This window comes from Capricornis sumatraensis, chromosome X, assembly GCF_032405125.1.
Source record: "Capricornis sumatraensis isolate serow.1 chromosome X, serow.2, whole genome shotgun sequence".
Classification (NCBI taxonomy): domain Eukaryota; kingdom Metazoa; phylum Chordata; class Mammalia; order Artiodactyla; family Bovidae; genus Capricornis; species Capricornis sumatraensis.
The window spans coordinates 55,268,872-55,289,026 of record NC_091092.1 but is presented as its reverse complement, the minus strand read 5'-3'; positions in this window follow the sequence as shown (position 1 = coordinate 55,289,026).

Sequence of the window (20,155 nt, the reverse complement as noted above, 5' to 3'; positions counted from 1 at the left end):
CATTAGGTTTTAAGTCACTTTATGGAAAATTCCATGCCAAAAAAAAAAAAAATGAATTAAGCAAAGGAATAACTGCAACATATTTTATATCCATTAAGACACAGTTATTCATTCCAGTTTAAATTACTTTTTAAAAGAAGTAAATAGTTTTATAACGGGCTTCCCTGGTGGCTCAGAAGTTAAATCGTCTGCCTCCAATGTGGGAGACCCGGGTTCGATCCCTGGATTGGGAAGATCCCCTGGATAAGGAAATGGTAACCCACTCCAGTATTCTTGCCTGGAGAATCCCATGGATGGAGAAGCCTGGTGGGCTACAGTCCTATAAATAGTCCATAACTAGTACTGGGATTATACAAAGAGTATATGCTATTTGCAGATATGTGAAAAGGGAGGAAGAAAAATATGCCCTAATAAAATTACAGCTCATAAGTTTCAACATTAAAAACCCTGATTTAATTTTATAATCCATCCTTATGAAGTCACTGAAGATTTGTAAGCTTTTGCCTAATGAGGATCTACAATATAATGGTCATAGTACTCTGAGGATGAAGGGGCAATGTACCTCGAAAAACATTTGAAAATCCATTTAATTCTATCAGGGCCCCTGATAAGCATTTATGAATGCACCCACCAAAAACCAGAGGTGTGATTTGGGATCACAAATCATCAGCTGAGGATTAGAAACAAAGCTAAGTAAAATTCTGCTTTTCTCCTCAGATGAACAGGACTGCCTCAGTTTAATTCGAGTTTTGGTTTTCTTAAGGAATAACCCAATGTCATAGTGCTATTTTGAACAAATCAATTGCCTAATTTCTCCTGCTGAGTCCTTAACATTTTGCAAAGCTAGTAGACACACCACACATAGTTCTGCAGAGACCCATTGCAGACAATAGAGACTCTGCTGTTAATCCAAGTGAAGAGGCTGGGTCCAATAGCATCCGAGGCTTCCCACACGCTGCTGTTTGCACCTTAGGTGTGATAAACTGAATACTAATTAGTTTTAGCACCTATAATTAGATGGTTTATTCATGCTGTTGTATTTTTCCTTCCCTAATTTGGTTTCACAGTTGTCACTTACCAGATCATTGCCTGAGTTTTGGTGGCTATGTTGATAACTTCTTACAGCCTCCACCATTGGTCAGTGCTTATTGGTTGAATGAACTAACACTTCTGGCTCACTGTGATTGCCTCCTAAACTAGTGTTGCTTCTTCCATCCTTAATCACTTACAGTCCATTCTCAACATGGCTGCCAGAGGGCTTCTCTTAAAAGCAAAGTCAGATCATGGCCATGCCCTGCACAAATTCCTCCAGGAGCTCACATTTCACTCAGGATAGGGATAAAAGCCAAAGTCTTAAATGAGGCTTGAACTATAAGGTCCCATAAAGCAGTAGTCCTCAGCCTTTTTGGCACCAGGGATCAGTTTCAAGAGAAAGACAAGTTTTCAATGGACTTGAGGAGTGGGGTGGTTTTGGGATGATGCTCATAAGGAGTGTACATTCTAGATCCCTCACATGCACAGTTCACAGTAGTGTTTGAGCTCCAATGAGAATCTAATGCCACTGCTGATTTGAGAGGAGTTAGAGCTCAGGCGTCAATATGAGCAATAGGGAGCAACTCTAAATACGGATGCAGCTTTGCTTGCCTACCCACCCACCTGCCTCTTACCTCCTGCTATATGGCCTGTTTCCTAATAAGCCATGAATTGATACAGTCTATGGCCCAGGGCTGGGAACGCTTGCTATACAGTCTTGTCGCTCCATTCTCTCTCTCAATGTCTCTCCTACTACTCTCTCTTTCATTCACCCTATCCCGCTCCCTTAGATTTCTTGGTATCCCCATGGCTAGAATGCTCCTGCCTTGGAGATTTGGCACTAGCAAAGCTTTTGCACTACTAGAAAAGCTCTTCTCCCAGATATTGCCATGACTAACTTTCTCATGTGTTTCAAATCTTTTTGCAAATATCACCTTGACTATCCTACCCGAAACTGAAACACTATTGCCCTGCTCTTTTCTATGCGTGTGTGTGTTTGTGTGGACTCAGTTGCTCAGTCGTGTCTGACTCTTTACGACCCCATGGACTGTAGTCCACCAGGCTCCTGTGCCAATGGGATTTCCCAGGCAAGAATACTGGGGTGGGTTGCCATTTCCTTCTCCAGGGGATCTTCCCAATCCAGGGATCAAACCTGGGTCTCCTGCATTGGCAGGCAGATTCTTTACCATTGAGCCACCTGGGAAGCCCCGCTCTTTTCTCTACTTATGTATAAATCCAATTTTTAAAAATGCACAAAAATCTATATTCTGAAAAATAAACAATGATGATGAAAGAAAGAGGGAAAAAAAAAAAAAAAACTAAGTAAGGGAGATACAGACTATGTTCAAGAATTGGAAGACTCGTCCCAGATGGCGCTAGTGGTAAAGAACATGCCTGCCAATGCAGGAGACATAAGAGATACAGGTTCGATCCCCAGGTCTGGAAGATCCGCTGGAAGAGAGCATGACAACCCACTCCAGTATTCTTGTCTGGAGAATCTCCATGGACAGAAGAGCCTGGCAGGATTCAGTTCATGGGGTTGCAAATAATCACACACGACTGAAGCAACTGAGCATTCACACACACACATAATAAAGATGTCAATGCTCCCCAGATTCATATATAGGTTTAATACAATTCCTATCAAAATGTCAGAAGGCTTACTTTGTAGATATAGAAAAGACGATTTGAAAATATATATGGAAAGGTAAAGGAACAAGGAAATCAACCCTGAATTTTCACTGGAAGGACTGATGCTGAAGCTGAAACTGCAATATTTTGGCCAACTGATGAGAAGAGCCGACTCTTTGGAAAAGACACTGATGCTGGGAATGATTGAGGGCAGGAGGAGAAGGGGATGACAGAGGATGAGATGATTAGATAGCATCACCAAGTCAATGGACATGAATTTCAGCAAACTCTGGTAGATACTGGAGGACAGAGGAGTCTGGCATGCTGCACTCTATGGGATCGCAAAGAGTCAGATGACTACCAACTGAACAACAACATAAAAGGAACAAGAACAGCCAAAGCAATTTTGAAAAAGAATGAAGTAGAGGAACCATTCTATCTGATTTTAAGACTTAGTGTATAGCACTCAAGAGAGCATGGTACTGGCAGAGGAATAAACACATACACCAGTGGAACAGAATAGAAAACCCAGAAATAGACCCTCCAAGTATGACCAACTGACTTTTAACAAGAGAACATGAGCATTTAGTGGAAGAAAGATAGTCTTTTCAACAAATGATGCTGGAGAAATTGGATATCTAGAGGCAAAACAAAACCCATGTGGCTCAGATAGTAAAGAATCTGCCTGCAACACAAGAGAACCAGGTTTTATCCCTGGACAGGGAAGATCCCCTGGAGAAGGGAATGGCTACCCACTCCAGTATTCTTGCCTGGAAAATTCCATGGACGGAAGGAGCTGGGCAGGCTACAGTCCACAGGATCGCAAAGAGCGGGACACAACTGTGCAACTAACATACACACACTCAGGCAAAACACAAACAAACCCACGATTCTGAATCTAGATCTCATTTTATATAAGCCCAGCTCAAAATGGACAATAAAATTAAATGCATAACCTAAGAAATAAAACTTTTAATAGATAACTCAGAAGAAAGTCTTCATGACATAGAGTTAGAAGATGAGTTCTCAAACATGGCAAAAAATACGTTGACTTTTGTAAAAATTAAAAACTTTTGTTCTGTCAAAAACACAGTCAGTAAAATAAAAAGACAAACCACAGATTGGGATAATATATCTGTAAACCACATACCCAACAAATTACTTGAATCCAGAATATGCCAAGAACTCTAAAAACTCTATAGTAAGAAAACAACTACCCAACTAGGAAATCAGCAACATGCTTGAACTGAAACTTCCCTGAAGAGGATATAAGCAAATAAACACATGAAAAGATGTTCATCAGCCATTGTGGTGGTGGTTTATTTGCTAAGTAAGTCATGTCCGACTCTTGCAACCTCATGAATTGTAACCTGACAGGCTCCTTCGTCCATGGGATAGTCCAGGCAAGAATACTTGAGTAGGTTGCCATTTCCTTCTCCAGCAGATCTTCCCCATCCAGGGATTGAACCCTCATCTCTTACATTTCCTGCATTGACAGGAGGATTCTTTACCACTGAGCCACCAGGAAAGCCCTCATTAGTCATTCAGTTCAGTTCAGTTCAGTTCAGTCACTCAGTCATGTCCGACTCTTTGTGACTCCATGAATCACAGCACGCCAGACCTCCCTGTCCATCACCAACTCCCAGAGTTTACTCAAACTCACTTCCATAGAGTCGGTGATGCCATCCAGCCATCTCATCCTCTGTCGTCCCCTTCTCCTCCTGCCCCCAATCCCTCCCAGCATCAGAGTCTTTTCCAATGAGTCAACTCTTTGCATGAGGTGGCCAAAGTACTGGAGTTTCAACTTTAGCATCGTTGCTTCCAAAGAACGCCCAGGACTGATCTCCTTTAGAATGGACTGCTTGGATCTCCTTGCAGTCCAAGGGACTCTCAAGAGTCTTCTCCAACACCACAGTTCAAAAGCATCAATTCTTCAGTGCTCAGCCTTCTTCACAGTCCAACTCTCACATCCATACATGACCACAGGAAAAACCATAGCCTTGACTAGATGGACCTTTGTTGGCAAAACAATGTCTCTGCTTTTGAATATGCTATCTAGGTTGGTCATAACTTTCCTTTCAAGGAGTAAAGTCTTTTAATTTCATGGCTTCAATCACCATCTGCAGTGATTTTGGAGACCAAAAAATAAAGTCTGACACTGTTTCCACTGTTTCCCCATCTATTTCCCATGAAGTCGTGGGACCAGATGCCATGATCTTAGTTTTCTAAATGTTGAGCTTTAAGCCAACTTTTTCACTCTCCTCTTTCACTTTCATCAAGAGGCTCTTTAGTTCCTCTTCACTTTCTTCCATAAGGGTGGTGTCATCTGCATATCTGAGGTTATTGATATTTCTCCCGGCAATCTTGATTCCAGCTTGGGCTTCTTCCAGTCCAGTGTTTCTCATGATGTACTCTGCATATAAGTTAAATAAGCAGGATGACAAATAAATTTAAAAATTCACTTACCATACAACCAACAATGTCAGTCTTACATATATTTACTCAGGGGAACTGAAATCCTATGTACACACCAAAAGCTGTATGTGGATGTTTATACCAACTTTACTCATCATTGCCAAAAGCTAGAAGTAAAAAAAATTAAACAATATCACTCAATAGATGAATATAGACAAACTGTGGCCTATCTACCCAATGCAATATTATTTGGTGATAAAAATGAATGAGCTATTAATCCACATAACATGGACGAATCATAAATGTATATTGCAAAGTGAAAAGATGTCAGATAGACTATATGTTGTCTATATAGTCTATGATTCCATTTATATGATATTCTGAAAAAGGCAAAATTTTAGATATGGAAAACTTATCAGTAATTGTCAGGAATAACTGAATGCAACCAGAGTTGTACAGAGGAAGCTTCAGAGTGATGGGTCTGTTCCTTCTTGTCAATGGTTGTAGATGCATGACCATAGAAATATATATAACAAAGAATGTATGCAAATAAAAAATTTCAAAAAGGATTTCAGGAGAAACTAGAATGGAAAGCAGATCAGTATAAACTAGTCTAACTAGGGACTTCCCTCATGGTCCAGTGATTAAGACTTCACTTTCCAATGAAAGGGGTGCACATTCGATCCCTAGTTGGGGAGATAAGATCCCATATGCCTTGTGGCAAAAAAAAAAAAAAAAACACCAAACCATAAAAAACCCACAAGCAATATTGTAACAAATTCCATAAAGATTTTTAAAAAATGAAAAATGAAAGTTGCTTAGTCATGTCTGATGCTTTGTGACCCCATGGACTGTAACCTACCAAGCCCCTCCATCCATGGAGTTTTCCAGGGAAGAATACTGGAGTGGGTTGCCATTTCCTTCTCCAGGGGATTTTCCCAACCCAGGGATTGAACCGGGGTCTTCTAGCATCACAGGCAGAGTTTACCATCTGAGCAACCAAAGAGTCCACATCAAAAAAATATTTTTTTGAAAAGCATATTGAAAATTTAAAGTACTGGCAAGGATACAGAACAATTGTTATCACTCAGATACCACTGGTGGGAATTTAAAATGTTACAGCCACTCTAGAAATCAGTTTGACAGTTTCCCATGAAATTAAACATAGATAAGACATATAACCCAGTAATTAAACAACTCATTGAATTATTCATGGGCATTTAGCTTAGAGAAATGAAAATGTGTATCCAGATAAAAATGTGCACATAAATGGTTATAATCACACTATTAATAACACCCCAAACTTGGTTTTTCCAGTGGTCATGTATGGATGTGAGAGTTAGACTGTGAAGAAAACTGAGCAGTGAAGAATTGATGCTTTTGAACTGTGGTGTTCGAGAAGACTCTTGAGAGTCCCTTGGACTGCAAGGAGATCCAATCAGTCCATTCTAAGAGTCGGACATGAGTGAGCGACTGAACTGAATTGAACTAAAACTTGAAATAAAACCCATGTGTCTTTCAATGAGCAAATAACTTTTAAAAATTATACTATTAATATATCCATACCATAGAATACAACCCAGCAATGCAAAGGAATGAACTATTGATATACACAGCAATTTAGATGGATCTGGAGGAATATATGCTGATTGAAAAAAGCCAGTCTTCAAAGATTATGTCATATATGTATTTCTGTGACATTTTAATGACATTCTTGAAAAGACAAAGTTTAAACTAATAATGGGGAAGGGATCAGTGGTTGCCAAGGGTTAGAGGTAGCATGATAGAACAATTCTGTATTTTGATTGTGGTGGTAGTTAAATGAATTTATAAATGGTATAAAATTAATATAACTGTACACCAAAAGAATCCATTTTGCTCTATGTTAATTCTAAAAATGGGCTTCCCTCATCATTCAGTGGTAAAGAAAACTCCCTTGCCAATGGAGGAGACACAGATTTCATCCCTGAGTCAGGAAGATCCCCTGGAGAAGGAAATGGCAACCCACTCCAGTATTCTTGCATGGGAAATCCCATGGAAAGAGGAGCCTAGTGGAATATAGTCCATGGGGTCACAAAAGAGTCAGACACGACTGAGTAACCAACGACAATTCTAGAAATAAAAAATAAAGCCATACACCAAAGAATATGGTACTTTATATATGACTGTATGCATATTGTAGCTCAATGGAAAATGAAGTAATTTCAAAAGAATGTAAAAATTGTGTCATGCTTTAATGTCTACATTTTAAATTAAAGTGATGAAAAAATATAAAACCCATACATATGGGGCTATGCTAGTTGTATTTTTCCTATTGATTTCTACTTATTATTTTGAGCTGACTGCAGTACTTTGAAATGTGTTTAGATTTGCTTTTGGTGAAAGGTGTTGTCAAAGTTTTTAAATGTTCCATATGTGCATGAAAAGAATGTACATTCTAAAGCTGTGAATATTCATATTTTATATGTAATCTATTAGGCCACATTTGGTTAATGTGTTCCTTAAACATTTCTCTATTTTTCTTTAAACTAAAATAGGAGTAAATAGGAATATACAACTCCTTGTGATAAAAGAATCGCTTATGGAACATTTTTAGCCTGAAGATGAAGGTAGTTTCTTCCCGAAGGACTTATGTACACTTCTGCCATGTGCTTCGGAGCATTACCAGTCCAGTACCATATTCAGTCAAGTTCACAGCTTGATATTTGACAACTCGGGCAATGCAAATCCAGGCTATGTGAGGACAGGACCATGGGCACAATTCTCAGTGACAAGTTTTCCTTCTTATATTTCCACTGCCCTTGCTAATCCTGAAGAAGAGTGCCTTTGGTTTCTACCTTCCATCAGAGTATAATTCTTTGAGATTCACATTTACTATGGGGGAGAGTCTGTCACTAGTCTCCCCCCACCATCACCCTGGATCACAGCCCTTCTTTCTACCTTGACTCCTGACACTTCTTGTTGCTTTAGCCTGTGCCTTGCCCACCTTGATTTTTGACCTCCTGACCCTTCTCTGGTGTCCCATGCCTGACCTCTGTTTGAAACACCCAGCTCTTCTGTTATCTGAGGGGCAGCCATTCAGCCAGGGCTGGATGGGTATTGTGACAGCTTTCTTCTTCACTCTCTGAGTCACTGAGGTAGAGGATATGCAAACCCAAAACCAACATGACTCTCTGCCTCAACTGAAGTGGTCCAGGTATCAGTGACTGGGCTTATGTATTAGTTCCCTGGGGCCTCCATAACAAAGTACCAGAGACTGGGTGGTTGAAACAATGGAAATCTATTATTTTCTCACAGTTCTGTAAGCTGGAAGTCCCAGATCAAAGTCAGTCAGATGGATTGATTTCTTCTGAGGCCTCTCACCTTGCTTTGTAGACGGCTGTCTTCCCCTTGCATCTTCACATGCTCATCCCTCTGTTGGTGTCTGTGGTGACATCTCTTCTTTTAAGGACACCAGCCATATGGATTAGGGCCCATCCTAACAACATCATTTTAACTCAATCATCTCCCAAAAACTTGTCTCCAAACACAGCTCTATTCTGAAGTACTGGGAATTAGGATTGCAATACGTGAAGTTAAGGGGAACATATTTTAGACATAACTACTTATATCAAAACCAAGGAATTCTGTGACCTGCCCATGTTACCACAGCAATTTCACCAACATGAATGGGTTTGCCTCTGTACCACCCCAGTTTTGGCAATAAGCAATTTTACCTTGCACAAGCATGATGTGCCATCTGCTTCTTAAGGCAAGTCTTGTCTGTTATGAGAAAACTGGCAAGCTTCAGTGTAAAAGTTTGAGTTCCAGATATTAAATATTTAAATATTAATTTGTTCTTTGCAATGTTTACCAAAGTTATCAGTATGTTCATTACAAGCCTCATAATTATATTTAATATTCATTAATGAAATCAAAGTCCAGGAGATTATGAGGGACAAAGAGTCAGACACAACTTAGTGACTGAACAATGATATCAACAGGGTAGGATTCTATCCTCAGTTCTTTAGTGCTGAGAGTAGAATCTCTGGTTTTGTTCTCCTTCTCTTTTCCTCCAAGTAGCTCAGTGAACCATACAAGACTGTAAATATTAAATCCTGTGACATGCTTAATTGACAAACTATGGAAAAAATGTTTGCCAGTAGCTATAAATGACATCACATGCTCCGGAGGAACGATGTTTCAGTGGAAAATAATGTAGCAATAATAAAACACACCAGTTACATTGAAAACGGGAAGGCATTCGGCTGAGAGAGAAAAAAATTGTTTCACAGCACGGAAGTTTTGATGGAGAAACTGACTTTAAGTAGGCTTAACACAGAGGGTGTGTATGTCAGCACTAACAGTCTGCATTTCTGTATTTTCATCAAACATTATTCACGGCTTCAAAATAAATATTTTCTGTTTCTTCCTGTATCATAGAAAATCAATAGTTATAAACTTCCCAGGCTCCCCAAGGAGAAAATGGCTACCACTATTGACCACACCTCCACCAAGTCCTGCCTGCATCTGCTCATCTCACCTGCGACTCCATCCTAGGAGGCAGGTACAATCCTTCTCCTCAGTTCATCGCTGAGAAAACTGCGGATGCCATTTGAATGATTCTCCCACAGTCACACAACTAGGAAAATAGAGGAGCTGGGGCTTGAACTCCATTCTGATTCCAAATCCCACAGGTCAATATTTAACCACTGTATTTAACTTCTTCTTGATCCCACATTTCCTCAAGTATACAATGCATAAGATACAAATGAACTCCTTGGCAATATTCAGAAAATATCATACCTGGGTAATTAGAAAAAAAATTAAGCTCTATGCAAACAAGCACAGATGTCAAGAAGCTAATCAGCAGAAAAGTGAACTCTCACTGCTTGCTATGTCCAGGCACTGAGAGGGTTTGTTGTTTTTCTTCACAGACCATCAAAGCTGGGAGAAAATACTTTATTGTTTGGTAACTTCAATGGCCTAATAGACTATTAGTTGAAAGGTACTGCACAGTAGTTGGAGCTACCAATTATTAGTTAAGGAAAGTTTTAGCAAAGTTATCTTACAGTCAATACTACTTGTTCTCTTAAAACATTGAAGAGTAGTGTCAACTATTTCAATGTCACCTTAAGTAATAACAACTGGAACAAAGAGAAAAGAACAAGATGCTGCTTACAACCTAATTGTTCAGACTACTTCATGGGAACACAGAGGCGTAGAAAACCTTTTCCTGTATTTCTTTTGAACAAAAGAGGTCCAATAATTGGCTGTGCATTGAAAATCTGCAGAAATAAATCACACGTAAGGAAATTCTTGCCTTGAGTTTGCTTGCCAATATCAACGAGTGTCAGTGAAAACAGCTGCAACACACAGAAGTATATTGAAACAGCTATTTCAGATTCCAACTATGGGACAATTCACCGGGCGGAAGAGCCAGGAGACCTGGGTTCTAATGCAAGGGCTATTCACACCTGACAGACTTCAACCAATCATTTCTCAGGCCTCAGTTTCTTTACTGGAAACATAAAGCATTAGACAAAATCATCTCTCCAGGCCATTACAATTCAAGTGCGCTAGTCTTCTGAGCCCCTCTTTGCAACCTCTTTCTAGGGGCTGAGCTTTCTGGGACTAGTTGGAGAACTTTGTCCCCACGCCCAGATGTGACAGAAATGCAAAAGGAAGTGCTTTCTTTTGGTGACTGACTCTGAGAAGAGCTCCTCAGACAGGAAGGAGTATATTATTTGAGTGTTTAATGGTGTCACAAACACATGCTTTGACAAAGCAAGAGCTCTCTCTCACTCGATGAAAACAATTGCTATCGCTTAGTGAGATGGCACATTATCAGCATCAGCAGTTTACTCTGGTATCAGCACCAGCCACTCAAGCTGGGCTCAACCGTCTCTCCGTGCAATTCCCTATTTTGTCTGATTTTCGCTTTCGGGTTTGCTCTCCTCCCATTGTTCTTTGGCACAGCATGGGAGCAGCTTCTGATTCTGTTTGTTGCCATAGGAATTGACTTTCTTACAGATACTCACCTGCTGCTCCTCCAAAGGCACCAGGCCTAGAATGTGATATCTGGGGAAAGTGCAGCTTGGGGCTCCAGGCAGGTGGCCACTCCCCAGTTAAGAAAAGTAAGCACCTAAGATTTGAAAGGTAATTCCGTTTTTCAACATGCAGGACATCTGTGTTTTCCCATCCTCCTGAAAACATATATTCCAGAGAGTGATTGTTTTAATTTACAAATAGGGAAAGTAAGGCACAAAGGCTTTACCTAACTTGACAAAATTCCCACAGAAAGTTAGTGGCACTACTGGGGCTTGAGCCCAAACTCTTCAGTTTGCTTTGCTTTCATTCCATTAGATCACTGTCTCTAATTTTAGAGTGTGTAATTCCAGGACCAGAATAACTTGCTGCTGTAGACAATTAGGGCCAAAGCTGGCCCACTGCTGTCCTTTTAAATAAAGTTTTATTGGAACACAGCCACACCTATTTGTTTACACTGTCTCTGGCTGCTTTTGCACTGTGACAGCAGAGTTAAGTAGCTGTGACAGAGACCATGTGATCTGTGAATCTGAGAATATTTACTACCTGGCCCTTTACAGAAAAGTTTGCTATCCCCTGGCCTGGTGGGTAAACAGTTGGACTCAGAATTGACACATACCAAGATTAGAAATCTCATCCTGCTACTGTGAAGTTGTGTCACACCAGAAGTTACTTGCCCTTCCTGAGCCTCAGTTTCCATATATGTAAAATGGGGTATATCACCTGTGTCTGACTCATAGGGTTGTTGTTTATCCCTTAGTAAAATTAAATGAGATAATGCATGCTTACAATAATATCTGGTATATGGTACATCATCTCTCAATGGCAATTATTGTTACTTCTGAGGAATATTAGGCCCTCTCTGACAGTGGTTTCTTTTGGCTAGCTGAGGTGCATTCAACTGGCTGCCAAGAAGCACAAAATTTTCCTAGATTCAGTGCAAAAACCTAAAAGCCAGGGCCTGCCTGCCCCTCCTTCACATTCCTCTCCCTCACGGCCCCCATGGCTCCCCAGTCATATCTGCTATAACTGAACCCACTTCTGATCCAGCTTCTGAGCTTAATTATCATTACTCAGGCCTTCCCCCTGCTAGTTAAGGACATTTGACTGCTGCTTCTGCTTGGACACTGTTGCTATGCTTGGGATTTCCACCCCCAATGGTTCGGAGGTTTAGATCAAAGTGTAGCCTGTGACAGTAAGTAGAAGAGAGGGTGAGAGTGGTGAATTCTAGTGTAGGAATGAGGCCCGAGTCACAGATTTATTGTACATGCGGATCTTTCTGTGCATGTTTCTGGATCTTTGAGTTATCTTGGTGGTATAGGATGACTGATCTCTTATATTCTGAGCTTTTACATCAGAAATAGGTCATTCCAATGTTTCAGCCAGCTCAGAGACTCCATGGGACAAGTTGTAAGTGAATGTGATCGCTGCTCTCCTAGAAGTGGCGCCTCAAAGCTGGGGTTTATTCTATACTTCCTGGACCTCTCTACTAGTCCAGGGTAAGGCTATCACTCATGACAAGATCTAAGCCAGCAAACAGCTCCATCTTTTCATCATCATCTTTTTTTAGTTTTTTTTCCCCCCATTGGGAGGCAGACATTTTAAAATGATTCATCATATCAACCTGCAATTAATTATTTGAATAACTTTCTTTACTAACTGCACTTCTGGAGTAATAATTAGTTAAATTTTCCCTTTTAACAAAATGAATTCTAAAAGAATCAGGGAGCTCCCAATCAGTTTCTTGTCAGAGAGAGATGGTCTCAAGTTTCTCAATCTGTACCATGGAGGTGATGATAGTCAGGGTCTCAGGATTGCTGAGAAGATTCACTGAGGTCGAACAGAGACTGGCATGCAGCGAGAGCTCAAGACCAGTTAGCTATGACAGTTGCAAAGATGAGGCTAAATTACCAGTCTAAAGCCCGAATTGATGGACTCAACAAAAACTTCACCCCAAGGTCAAAGCACTTGTGGCTTTGGCTGCCTGCACAGTCCTAGGGGGATTATATATAAATTCTCTGTCAGGTTTGGAGCACTTTTGTTTGTTTTGCTTTGAGACTTAGCCATTCCCCCATTTCTACCCTCTTGGTGTCCAAGGGCCTGATCTAAACCTTCTCAAGCCAATCTTTTGAGGCTTTACAACTTGAGGTTAAAAAAACAAGTAGTATTTTTGTTTCCCATGACACAAAGATGACCGACCACCTTTAATTTATCCTCAAGTATCTCCTTTCAGTTTCAAGATAGGTACAAGGAGTTTCCAGAAGGAAGTTGGTCTTTTGTTTCAGCATCCCAGGATTTAATGACTATGTCTAGGATGATCTATTTACATCCGTTAAGGGGGAAGGTGGCAAGCAGTGTAATGAGGAGCAGAAACTTTGACTCATGCAGATCTGGCTTCTGCCCCTTGGTCCTTTCACTCTCTGAGCCTCTGTTTTCTCACCTAAAAAATGTGGATTATGAGAGCCCTCACTTCATACACTGGATGGAAGAAGGAAAGCAGACAGAGCACATCTAGAGCAGCCTTGGACAGGGGACACTCGGAGGAGGGAGAGGGGGAGGTCAGGAGGCATCTCTCATTCCCTTTCTTCTTGTCTGCCTCCCTGTATCCTTTTCCCTCTCAGCCTTTGTCTTCTCAGGCTGACAAGCCCAGACTTCTCACCGTGCCCAGTCAAGAGATGTCTTGGTTAACTTCAATTCCACGTCTTCACGGAAAAAGCAGATGTCCCAGGAACTGATGAAAGCGAGCTAACTGATGCCATTTCACAATCCCGTGGCCCTCTTTAAGGGTCTTAAGGGGAACATCTATCACCTTTATCACCGTGGATCCCACACAAGCTTCTAGGAGTCTTCTCAAGTTGGCTTCATGTACATGTGGGTCGTGGTCCAGCTTCATATGGGATGCACATGATGCTCAAATCACTCTGGAAAAGCTGAAGCCAGGGGTAGAAAGCTCACAGGCTGTAAGGCTTCTGGAAGTGTTCCATTTTCTAAGAAGTTTCTCCTGGAAGTTTGCTGTAAGGAGCAGTTGAGGACAACATCAGGGCCAAGCCAGCCCAGACAGCCTATCCCCTCCCAGAGGCATGCGGCTGCCTTCCTGTTGGACTTCCTGCATTGCATCAATATTATGCCTGTGCAGTAGTCCGCAAGGGCTTTGTGACCAAGTCCCACCGACTGGGGGCCTTAAAGAACAGAAATATATTGTCTCCCAGATCTGTAGGCTAGAAGTTGGAGATCAAAAGTTTGACAGAGTCAGTTGCTTCTGAGGCCTCTCTGCCCTGTTTCTTCACGTGCTCTTCCCTCTGTGTGTGTGTCCTAATCTCCTCTTCTTATAAAGACACTATTCAGATTAAATTAGGGCCCAGACTAATGATGTCATTTTAATGTAATTACTCTTTAAAGACCCTGCCTTCAGATACAGTCACATTCTGAGGTGCTGGCTATTAGGACTTCCACACAGAAATTTTGTGGGGTCTGGAGTCCAGGGGAGGGGCTGTGATTCTGCACATAACAGCTGGCATGCCCGTACAGAGTGAGCCCAGGGCCCCAGCCCCAGCCTCGCTGAGGTTCTTCCCATGGCACTGCCTGCCCTTGGAAATACTAGTTGCTTTTTCCTCCTCTCCCTGTCTCCTCACTTCCGAAAGGAGACCTTGTTCTCTGGTTCCTGAAACTTCTGTTACAGGACTCCTCCACTCTCCCCAGCTGAAAAGGATACACAACCAAATGGCTCTGGGGTCACTCAGTCATGACCTCCTTCTGACCTTTTCCTAGTGGAGAACAGGCCCTCTCCGCCTTGCTTTAAGGTCTTGAAGATTTGAGTGTGGCTTAAAGTCTCCTAGTACTTAGTTGAAAAAGTGCATGCACATGGGGCATAGTGACTGCCAAGGGATATTTGAGCTTTTCCAGGACAGCCCAGAGTTTTTTAAAAAATCCAATCTCTTTGTCAGACCACATTTGCAATTACACTTTGCGGTTTGGGATTTGGGAAATGTGGTCACTTGTAGGTAAGAGCCTACCTCTTTAGAAGCATATTCATAATTATGTATAATAATGTACCTCCCGAAGACACATAAAGAATGATAATTAAGATATTTACATTAGGCACACATGCTTTCAGCTCCAGGACTCCAATTCAAAACGCCAATTGTCCCTCAACATAAAATGAGATTCATGACAAATCTTCCTAGAACTTCACTGCAAATATTTTCTTTCATCCCTAGGAAGTCCAAAGAGACAGGTTGGAATCAGAGCGCTGGTATATCACCCATCCAGAATTTTCCAGGTAGTCCAACTTTCAAAGTATGTGTCCCAGTTTGGGGTTTGGAAAATACAGTCTTCATAATTTAAAAAATAATTCAACAATGAGATTCAGTTAACTGACTTTTTAAATAGTCAATCCACATTTTTAAAGAACCCATCTGGTACACGATACAATGACAACCACTGCCTTTTTAAATTTCCTGTCAAACTGTTTTCCCCCTTCCCCTTTCCCTCTCACCCGTCTCCAAAAAGGAAAATCTCAGGTCACCTTTGGCTAGTTAGATATTTAATAATGGGTATGTGAAGGTCTGTCATTATCTTTCCTATTTCCTGTATGATTAATATGTTTAAGGACCTGTTACCATGCATGCCTCTAACAACCTTACTGTCATTTCTTTAGATGATGGGCTTTCCTCATAGCTCAGTCAGTAAAGAATCTGCCTGCAACGCAGGAAACCCAGGTTTGATTCCTGGGTCAGGAAGATCCCCTGGAGAAGGAAATGGCAACCCACTCCAGTACCTTTGCCTAGAGAATCCCATGGACAGAGGAGCCTGGCAGGCTACAGTCCATGGTGTCGCAAGAGTAGGACATGACTTAGTCACTAAACCACCACCACCATAGATGATGGAAGAGAAATGCCTAATCTTCACTTTAGAAATGGAAAGAACATTCTAGAATATATAACTTAAAATTGAATTAAATAGATCTGTGTGTACATAGTTTGTCACTTCAGTTGTGTCTGACTCTGTGACCTCGTGTACTGTAGCCTGCAGTCTCCTCTATCCATGGGATTCTCCAGGCAAGAATACTGGAGTGGGTTGCCATACCCTTCTCCAGGGGATCTTCCTGACCCAGAGATCAAACCCTTGTCTCCTGTGTCTCCTACATTGCAGGCAGATTCTTTACCCACTGAGCCACTGGGGAGTTCCTATTCTGTGTATTTGATGAGGTCTCGGGCAAGGAGAGGTGGTCTTGGAATAGGAGTAATGAGGCATTATTTTATCTTTTTCCTCCAACATTTGAAAACCTTCAAATCTATAGCCACCTTGAAAGACTTCTACAACAAACAGCATTCAAGTGTTTTGGAATGAGAAAAGCAATGGTCTCTTTCTGGTGTTGCCCTAGTACACTCTGACCAGGCAAGCTTGCACAGAGGCATTCCATTCTCTGTCCTGAACAGTATGTAGCTAGATTGGACAGCTGTTTGTAATCTGAACAAAATGTATCTACTTCCTCAGCAAATGACTGTAAATATTAGAGTGTTTTTCCTCAAAATTTCCAAAGGTCTTTGCTGATTAAAGACCACTGGTGACTCAGTCCCATGACTGCACCCACTGTCTGCTTCAATTCCAGCCCATCCACTAGTGTATCTGTCTTCTCCTTCCAACTCCACAGCCAAGCATTTGGGAATGTGAAAATGTAGACTTCAGGGAATATTTAGTTGCTACCTACCAAAGACAGTTTAATGAAGCTGGAGGAATATTTTTCAAGCAAATGTCACAGAGAACATCAAGCACTCTGAGGTAACCTTGTTAGATGGAGAAATATCTGTCTTCCCTTTTATTTAGCTCCTGATTTCTGTCAAGTTTGAATAAATCATAACACAAGGTTATTTCAGTTCTTCCTGATGCAAATGCAAGGCAGATTACTAAAATTACAAAATACAGTTGGTAAATGTACTTGGGTGAGACCAGAATCCCTATCAATTGGTGCCCACCCAAATGAGTCAGAACTCTGGAGGGGTACAGAGGCTACTCCCCAAAATATTCATTTTAAATGGTTTGTTCATTATGAACAAGTCCTAGCTCTGCATCTGAGGAAAATATGTGTGCATATTAATTATACCATTTATAATACAGAAGGTAATCATAGCTTGCAAATTCTAGACTCTTTAATTCAAAGACTTCAAGGAACTTTATAAGCATCAATTACTTCTTTCAACTCCCCTGTGAAACAGATACATCCCTGTATATCCATTTACATTTATTAACAAGTACTTTACAAACTCTTTTTTTAATCTTGGTTTTAAAATTTATCTTGGATATAAACTAGTGTGTATATATAATAATACTTTCCATATAGATAAAACACTATTTTTTTTTCCCTAAGAGCTCAGCATAGTTATCTTCACAAAAGCTTTTGAGGTCGACAGAAGGAAGTCCTATTGCTCTGGATTTCTAGATGGGAAAACAGAACTTAAAGAAAGACCAATCTTCTTTCTTATTCCAGAAAGGAGACTGGGCAAAAACCAATTTCTTGTCAGGAACTCAGTTTAAGAACCACATTCTCTGTAAGCAAAATTCAGAACCTGAGAAATAGTCATTGCTTTTCTGATTGTAGCCAGACCTTAACTGGGAAAAATCTAATTTTCTCATTCTAAAAAATAGTGCTTAAAAAGAAAAACATTTTTATTCAACTACTGTAGGAAATACCAGCATGAATTGTACATGGTGCCAGCTCTACAGGAGCTTCTCAAATTCCCTTGAAAGAAGGAAAGCCTGTTGATAGGATATACTTTATGTCATTACGTGAAGGTGAAGGTGATGGGGCCCAGGTCCCCCACGGGCTTCCACAAGAGCCCTGTCATTTCAAGTAAAGAAAATCAGCCATGTTTATGACTCTTCTTCAGTCCCTACTTTTAATGAACAGGATTGCAAGATTCCCTCCAAAGCCCTAGACAAGTCACAATTTTCTTGTTTCAGTTACCCCATCTTAAAAGGAAGTAACAATCTCCCAGGGCATTTCATGAAGACAGATTCACAATTACCAAACACTTTGAAGATTATAAGTGTTGTATAGTATCGTGTACCCTTAGTCAGAAAATTCTGCCAGACTTAAATCCTTACATATTTCTTATCCTTTATAATGCATTGAATCCCTTTAGGGTGATTTGAAATGAAATGTTTATTTGACTGTCATCCAATTCTAGGCAGAGAAGGTATTCCTCATTAAGATCCAAGATAAAATGTAAATATTTCTATTATTTCTTTATCTTTATGCTAAATTTAAAATCTTTTGTTGTATTGAGTCAGAACCATTAAACTGAATGACACTTTAGAGAGCAATATTTTCTCTCATTTTACAAGTGAGGAAATTGAGGCCCAGAGAGAGAAAGGAAAGGATTTGCCAAGGGTCAAATAGTAGGACAATAGCAATTTTGCTGATTCCTTCTAAGTTCCATGGTTTTTCCAAAACACCACTTAACCAGGTTCTTTGAAGTATAATAAAATACAATTTTATAAGAAGATGAAAATTTTTGATATTTAGTACATATACTGACACATATACACATACCATAAATTCATTCCTCCCCTTCTTCTTTTATCAGCTTTATCCCTTCATAGGCCTTGCTTCCTTTGTCACAAAATTAGAAGCTAGCAGTGAGGATATTCTCAAGCCCCACCCAACACATTTGCATAAATACCTATTTATACCTGTCATACTCCACCCCTTTCTGCCCAAGGGTAGCAAACTCTCTGGACTCACCCCCATAACATCCTGACCCATCACTGATATGTTCCCCTAAGCCTATAAAAATATTCATGTCTCACTCATCTACTTTTGAAAAACCATTCCTTAATCCAACCTCCCTTTCCCACATTCTAGCTTCAATCCTGAATATTCAACTACCTGCTCGTCTACATGTAAATGTCTCACAGACATCGCACATTCAACTTAAAGAGTTAATTCATTCTCTGCATACTGAAACTTCCTTGGTCCCTGGTCTGTCCTTCCCAGTAAGAGAAACCAGAGAGCTACTCAAGTTAGAAGCTCAGAATAATCCTTGATTCCTTCCTCCCCTTGAAGCTCCTCATCCAAACATTCAGCTCTAATGAGATCATGCCCTTCTACTTTCCAGGTGGCATGTGACACTTGCTACTTAGACATTACTCTGGAGCTTGTGTGAAATGCAAATCACAAGTCCCATTCCAGATCTGTTGAACCATAACCTGCATTTTAACACTTGGCTCTTAGACACAAAGCTGTGGAAGTGTTGCCTTAGGCATTGTTTGTGAAATACACAAGATCCTCCATCTTTGACCAGTCTCATCTGGCATGCTCTCATGCTGCCCTGATTCTCCAGTCAAAACAGCTTTCCACGGTCCTCTGAGTCCCCATGCTCCCCTCCCTTTCAAGGCTCAAGATGCTTCTGAAACACCTTCTGGAAAAATTAGAATGTTTGGCCAAGGCAACATAATAAAATAAATATTTAAAATATATCTATATATAAATATGCATAATCATAGGTTTCCCCAATGGCTCAGCAGGTAAAGAATCTGCCTGCAATGCAGGAGACACAGGAGACTCAGGTTTGATTCCTGGGTTGGGAAGATCCCCTGAACAAGGGAATGGCAACCCACTCCAATATTCTTGCCTGGAGAATCCTATGGACAGAGGAGCCTGGCAGGCTATAGTCTATAGTGTTGTGAAGAGTCAGACACAACTGAGTGACTAAGCAGGCAGGCAGGCATATATAATTATATACATCTTTCTCACACACACACATATGTGCACAACCTATTGTTCTGTTTCTCTGGAGAACCCTGACTAACCTATGCAGTGTAATGGGAAAGAAGGTGAGTACATGGTTCAAATGCAGGTATTTGGGGAGAGATGATCATGGAAACTTGCAAAAGTTCTCTTTGTACTGTTTTCAGTGAAGTTAATAAATAATAAAGTCACTGACTGAAAGGCAGGATGGGGCAAGAAGTATTGAAGGACTCTGGAAAAAGAATGTATGAAACTCATCTGGGAAAGGGGAGGTAACAAGAGAGCATCACTGGACCAGTT